Source organism: Schistocerca gregaria, chromosome 6, assembly GCF_023897955.1.
Source record: "Schistocerca gregaria isolate iqSchGreg1 chromosome 6, iqSchGreg1.2, whole genome shotgun sequence".
NCBI classification, from domain to species: Eukaryota; Metazoa; Arthropoda; class Insecta; order Orthoptera; family Acrididae; genus Schistocerca; species Schistocerca gregaria.
In genome coordinates, this window is record NC_064925.1 from 339055400 (window position 1) to 339062963 (window position 7564).

The window sequence follows — 7564 nt, forward strand, 5'->3', positions numbered from 1 at the left end:
GCACAGGATAGAGTAGCATGGAGAGCCGCATCAAACCCGTCTCAGTACTGAAGACCACAACAACAATAACATCTTCCGAAATAGACGTTTTACTGCCCAGGTCTCAGTTGCTAAATATCCTGATTACTAGTTTCGACAAGGTTATATTACCATTTTCAGCTCATTGGATATGTGAATTATAAAGGCACTGCATGTGGTGCATTACCATCTGGCTATTGAAAACATGGAGGTAAAGTGACAGGAAAGACACTCTGACGCAGCACGCTAAGTACACTAAAATAAAAGCCATAACTGTATCAGCAAAGCACTTCCGTATCACATACATCAAATAGAGCACATACATTGTCGTCAGATGTGTGTATGCTGAGTACGAATTCGGTCAGCAAAATATACAGGGTGTTACAAAAAGGTACGGCCAAATTTTCAGGAAACATTCCTCACACACAAAGAAAGAAAATATGTTATGTGGACATGTGTCCGGAAACGCTTACTTTCCGTGTTAGAGCTCATTTTATTACTTTTCTTCAAATCACATTAATCATGGAATAGCAACACACAGCAACAGAACGTACCAGCGTGACTTCAAACACTTTGTTACACAAAATGTTCAAAATGTCCTCCGTTAGCGAGGATACATGCATCCACCCTCCGTCACATGGAATCCCTGATGCGCTGATGCAGCCCTGCAGAATGGCGTATTGTGTCACAGCCGTCCACAATACGAGCACGAAGAGTCTCTACATTTGGTACCGGGGTTGCGTAGACAAGAGCTTTTAAATGCCTCCATATGAAAGTTAAGAGGGTTGAGGTCAGGAGAGCGTGGAGGCCATGGAATTGGTCCGCCTCTACCAATCCATCGGTCACCGAATCTGTTGTTGAGAAGCGTACGAAAACTTGGACTGAAATGTGCACGAGCTCCATTGTGCATGAACCACATGTTGTGTCGTACTTGTAAAGGCACAGGTAGAGTACCCCGTATGAAATCATGATAACGTGCTCCATTGAGCGTAGGTGGGACGAAACTAAAATGAGCTCTGACATGGAAATAAAAGCGTTTCCGGACACACGTCCAGATAACATCTTTTCTTTATTTGTGTGTGAGGAATGTTTCCTGAAAGTTTGGCCGTACCTTTTTGTAACACCCTGTACAGATCTGACGACAGTGTATGTGCTCTGTTTGAAGTATTTGACATCTCAGTATCTTACTGATACACTTACGTCTTTTATTTTAGTGTACTTAGTGTTGTTTGAGATTGTATTTTCCGCGAGTTTATCTCCACGTTTTCAAGGGGCTGATGGCAATGAATCACGTTTAGTGGTTTTATGATAGACGAATCCGGTGATCTGAATATGGCAATACAACTTCGTCGAAACTAACAATCAGTATATGCATCAACCGCAAACTGTCCGTCCCGATAGCTGAGTTTTCGTTCTACGGGCCCGGGTTCGATTCCCGGCTGGTTCTGAGAGTTTCTCCGCTCAGGGACTGGGTGTTGTGCTATCTTCATCATCATTTCATCCCCATTCGGCACGCAGGTTGCCCAATGTGGTGACGAATGTAATAAGACCTACACGAAGGCGGCCGGATCTGCCCCGCAAGGGGTCTCCGGGCCAATGACGCCAAGCGCTCATTTCCATTTCCTTCAGCGAATTGGGCGATAAAATTTCTGTTTTGGAAGCTTAGTTACATTGATACAGAGATCGCTGTCCTTCTGACAGTGTCAGGTGATTAGAGATCTTTTTCTATAATTTTCTGAAAGTTAGGGCTTGAGGAGCTACGCACATTTCAAAATCACTGGCACAGTTAAAACTTCATGACTGCCTGACGTACGAAATTGAATTCTCACTTGAATGTTGTTTGAGCGCCGGCGGTGGTTGTGCAGCTACCCGCGTGTCGCAGTATATCGCGCCGGCCTTAAGGAGCAGCGACTTTTGGCGCGCAGACCGGCTCTTGCGGCGCGATCCGTCAGTGTCATTGGCGGGGCGCGCTGAGCAATGACTGGCGGCCCGGCTGCTGTATTTCACGGCGCCCGGCTCGCCTCGGCCCGGCTCGCCTGCGCTACGCTGCGCTGGATTGGAAGCCACGGCGCGCTATAAGTCTCCATCCGGGAGCGGCGGGCGCGCGCGCGCCTGCCACGGCGCAGACAAACTGGCCGCCGGATTCCTCGCGACGGCTGCGGCAGGCGGGCCTCGCCCGCGGTCAGAGCGGCCGCCAGTAGCGCTGCTAAGGCTCGGGGCGGCGTCCGGCTCTCCTGGCAGCTCCGCGTCTCATGTCGTGATCACTGCTAGATCAGATAAAATATGTGATGTTGCCACTGGGAACTTAAGAAGAAGCTTTTGGATTAGATTAGATGTACATATCGTTCCAACTGATCCGTAGCGAGGAGATCCTCCACGATGTACAAGAAGTCAGAAGAACAACAGTACACAATAAATATTTGCAATGGAAAAGAAATACGAGTATGGCAATGTGGGAGCCCGTCCGGTTAGCCGCGCGGTCTAACGCACGACTTTCCGGAGTGGGAAGGAGCGCCTGGTCCCCGGCACGAATTCGCCTGGCGGACTTGTGTCGAGGTCCGCTGAACCGGCCAGTCTGTGGACGATTTTTAGGTGGTTTTCCATCTGTCTAGGCGAATGCGAGCTGGTTCCCCTTATTCCGCCTCAGCTACTCTATGTCGACGACTGCTGCGCAAACAAGTTCTCCACGTATGTGTACACCACCGTTACTCTACCACGCAAACATAGGGGTTACACTCGTCTGCTGTGAGACGTTCCCTGGGAGGGTCCACCGAGGGCCGAACCGTACAATAACCCTGAAATAGTGGTTCGGTGTGGGTTGGCGGAGGGGTAAAGTGGACTGCGGCAGTCGTCGTGGTGTTATGAACCATTGCGGCTACGGCGGGGACGAAGCCGTCCGTCTCTAGGCCCTCGGTTACCATACAATACAATGCTAATGTACCTTCCACACATTCCAATTGGAATGATCGTCGTGGATATGGAATGAGTGAAAAAAAATTTAAGATATTTTCATTTACGAGATAATAAGCGAATACAAGTACCATTTTACAACACTTATTTTCAATGATCATATTACTGCACTGAATTTGTACAGAAGTCAGACTGCACTAATATTTGCACTATTTTATATTATCGGTAAAACACAAACACACAGCCGGCCGCTCTGGTCGAGAAGTTCTAGGCGCTTCAGTTCCGAACCGCGCTGCTGCTACGGCACAAGGTTCGAATTCTGCCTCGGTGCTGGATGTCCTCACATGTTAAGTCCCATAGTGCTTAGAGCCATTTGACACACATACACACACACACACAGACACACACACACACACACACACACACACACACACACACACACACATCGCTTGTTTCTACTAACAAGGGAAATTCCCCCTCTCCCCCCCCCCCCCCCCCCCTCACAGTTTTAGTGGTAAGATGGCCCAGTCCATAGCAATATAGAAACAGTCAACAGTCCAAGCTCAACAAGTACAATATTGAGCATGTTTGACAGTAAAACGCACGAGCCGTATTGAAAACTCCTTTCTGCCTTTATTTATTTATTTCTTTTTCAAGATATTAAGAACTGTCCGTCCGGTCATTGAAACATTTGGTCTTCCTGTAGCCATGGCAGTCGTCCTATTATACATTGGTTATAGAATATGGCTCATGTGGTAAGGATATGTTACCGTAGCAAGTAAACATCATTGACACTCACACACACACACACACACACACACACACACACACACACACACATCGCTTGTTTCTACTAACAAGGGAAACTCCGCCTCCCCCCCCCCCCCTCACAGATTTAGTGGTAAGATGGCCCAGTCGATAGCAAGTAAACACCATGGTGAGAGCAGGCGAAATACCACACTGACGTCTGACAGACATCAAAACAACAAATAAAAGGGTGTGAACAATGTTACAACAAAGGTACTTAAGAGTCAAAATTTCCAAAACGGAATGCAACTTCAAAAACGTTAAAAACATATGTGCTGACAGAGCACCGAGAAACTGTGTGATTGTTAAACTGTTGCGTTCATTTGTTGCAGCTTATGTGACAAACTATTCTGTCTTCAACATATCCTCGGGAGTGAACACGTTCACATTCATACTAACACCTAAATCGAGCAAGGAGGCATATCTCACTCACTTACCAGGTGTACAAATTACGTGCATCAGTTAGAGATTTCTATCATATCACACACGTACTGTCACTAACGCCTTGTATGAAACATCAGACCTGTTTTCACGTGAGGGATCCGGTTGACTTGTCGCCTCGTCATCAGAGGTTTGCGGTTCCTATTCGGAAACCCTTTCGGCTGCTGATAGAGTAGTTGTACAGAATTAGTTGTCATTATAGGTCCCTTCCTTATACCAAGCTGTCGGAAACGGACGTTTCACCATAATACAGACACAAGTTTGAATGTAGCCAACAGCGAAGAAATGTCGCGCGAAGGAGGTTTGAACACAGTTCGTCCGCTTGATAGTCTAACACCATGACCACTTTTTTCCTTCTATTTTTATCCGGACCGAGACTCAAACTCGGGACCTCTGCCTTTCGCGGGCAAGTGCTCTGCCATCTTCTTCTTTTTTAAAAAAAAAAAAACAATTGGTTTCAGAATCGACTATACTATGTATGTCTTCATCCGAAATTCAAACAGTTACATGTTGTAACAGATGAACAGATGAAAGCTAAATTTTCTCATCATAAAATCTACTTCATATATAAATTTAACTATGGAAATATATTTAAATTTTACAATTAATAGTTTAACATTACGAGGAACAAAATAAAATTAAAAAAGAAAATAGTTGGTACATGCAGGAGTCGGAACCGGGTGCTTTTATTTAATTTTTTTCTGCTCTATATTACACTTCTTGTCCTTGGACCGTTCGCTGTTTCTCTTTTGCTTTTTTTTTTTCACGATTCAGTATTCCTTCTTCCTGCTTTCATGCTCAACCTGCGTTCAGATTTTGACGGGTTGTCCACTGCAACCTGATACCACTAAATCTGAGGGGACTGCGATGGGCAGTTCACCTTGTAAGAAATTCGTCATTGGAGTAGAATCAGTTGGCCACCAACCAATAAACCCTTTAGGCTCCTCTCAAGCTGAATTTTAGTGGTACTTAAAATTACTATGGCTGCAGCCAAGCTATTGAAAACGTGTTTTCCTGGTTTTCCTGACTAATGGACACCTTTTTCAACCAAAGTAAGTGACGTTAAATCTTTGACAAGTTTATTCTAATTTCTAATATTGATTACATGAACTCGCGTGTTGGTTTGAAATAGAGATATAATTTTAATGACTAATTTCAGTAAGAAATAAATACATTGGGAAGCAGTTGTTAATAGCGTTAGTTCCCTAAACAGGCCTTTCGAGGATGTTCTTGACTTCAAACAACAAACAATTCTTATTGCCCGTTTTTGTATCTGGAAAAATTCAAGTTTGACTTGATCAGTTTCACATTTTCATTGCAAACAGAGACTTTTTTAGGCATTTCAGCAGTTTATTATCAAGCTGTGTTGCCAAGAATTTATCACTGCCCACTTCTTTTATCTTCTTTGGGGCTGCGTAGAGTTGCGCTCTCTCTAAACTACAGCACAATGCATAAATAAATTAGTAAATGATAGTACTGCCGGTAGTATTGATAGCATTGTCACGGACAGAAACACAAATGAATGTATGTGAGGTAAACTGGGATTTGAAATTACAAATTCTCTCTTAGCAAACTGCAGAATACAAAATGCTTTGGGCTCAGTAGTCGCCATTTTGGGTATGTGCCCTTGCAAGCGGCAAAACAACAAAGCAGTATTCGCCAATGGGCTTTTCTAAAATTGTTTGAGTTACTCTTTGAATGTGACCTTCAACTAACACTGATACTAATAAAATACATAAGACACATTCTTTTACAGAGACCCTGTAGACCAATTTGAATAAAATATTAAATGTAGCATGTGTCCAATTTTAATTGGTTACACAGATACAACTGTTAGAATTTAATCCAAACAAGTACTCACAGGAGGTGTTTGGCAAAGGCAGATGATCAAGTTCAACGATAATTTTCACACATTCCATCTGCGATTCCAGTGCGCTTTCGAATTCTCTCTGAGGTGGTCATGGCGTTCTGTTATGAGGACAGTACTGTTCATAATCCTAAGGATCAATTCGTTTCTTCTGTTTGCGTTTTCCTTTCAGCCATCCCCACGGGCCAAAATATCTAGGAGTAACGTGCGGAGGCCTTGGTGACCAAAAAAGAGACCATTTCTGCCGATCCATCTGCTGGGGAATGTTCCGCTGAGATGATGTGTCACTTGACAATTATAATATGCACGGTCCTTTTACGCTGTTGAGTTGCTAGCAATGGAACCTTTTTTATGGAATAATACGTTTAGTGAACTATGGACGCTAAGGTGACACAACAGGCCCGGTCAACTCATTGTTGATCACACCACACCACATCACACATTTACAGAGAAAACATTCTTGAAGATGTGTTTCCATAACAACATGTGGGTTTTCGGCGGACCGCCAATGTCAATTTACAGTGTTAGTGACATCATCACGAATGAAAATGGCTCCATCTGTAAGCACTGTTAATCTAAAGACAAAATTTCGGTCGTCGACAGTAATCTCCTTCTCGAAGGTGGTGTACACGCTGTAAATGATAAGGATAGTGGCTGGGCATACGTAATGTTCGCCTTACTCTTGTATGCCGAAAACCAACGTGTGTACAAATTCTGAATGATTGCCTATGCCTCTTGAAGGACTACATTCAACAAACTCAGTAATAAACAAAAATTACAATTAATAAACAAAATCCGTAAAATAGGAGTATCATCAGACGAAATGAAAACTTACGTTTGTAACCAGCCGCTGCTTTGTAACCAGTTGCATCTCAGTAAACAATTGAAGTTGGACACGTATTATATGGACTGTTCATATCGAATTAGTCTAAACTGCCACTCCCTAAAACATTTACTGTTCTTCCCGAAACAGTACGTATCTATACCTTGATAGTAACTGACCTTGGGTACCAGTCAAATCCATCTGTGTATGAAAAATAACAGCATGAAAGAGTCATCAGTCTTCTGACTGGTATAATGCGACCCAATACGAATTCCTGCTCTGTGACAATCATAGTAGCACTTGCACCCTACAACGTCAATCATTTGTTTGATCAATTCCAATCTCTCTCTTTCCCAACAATTTTTGCCCTCTACAGGTTGCTCTAGTACCATGGAAGGTAATGGTTGATATGTTAAGGCATGTCCTAGCATCCATATGTGTTTCCCATATGTTCCCTTCTTCGCCGATTCGCGGATAATCTCCTGATTCCTTACCTTATCGGTCCACTCAGTTTTCAACATTCTTCTATTGCATCGCATTTCAAACCCTCCGATTCTCTTTTATTCACTTTCCACACAGTCCATGAGACACTATCATACATTGTTGTGCTCCAAACGTAGACACTCAGAAATTTATTTCTCCAGTAATGGATAGAGTACATTTAAGTGAAATGGAAGGTTGTCAGTCTTCGGTATGGC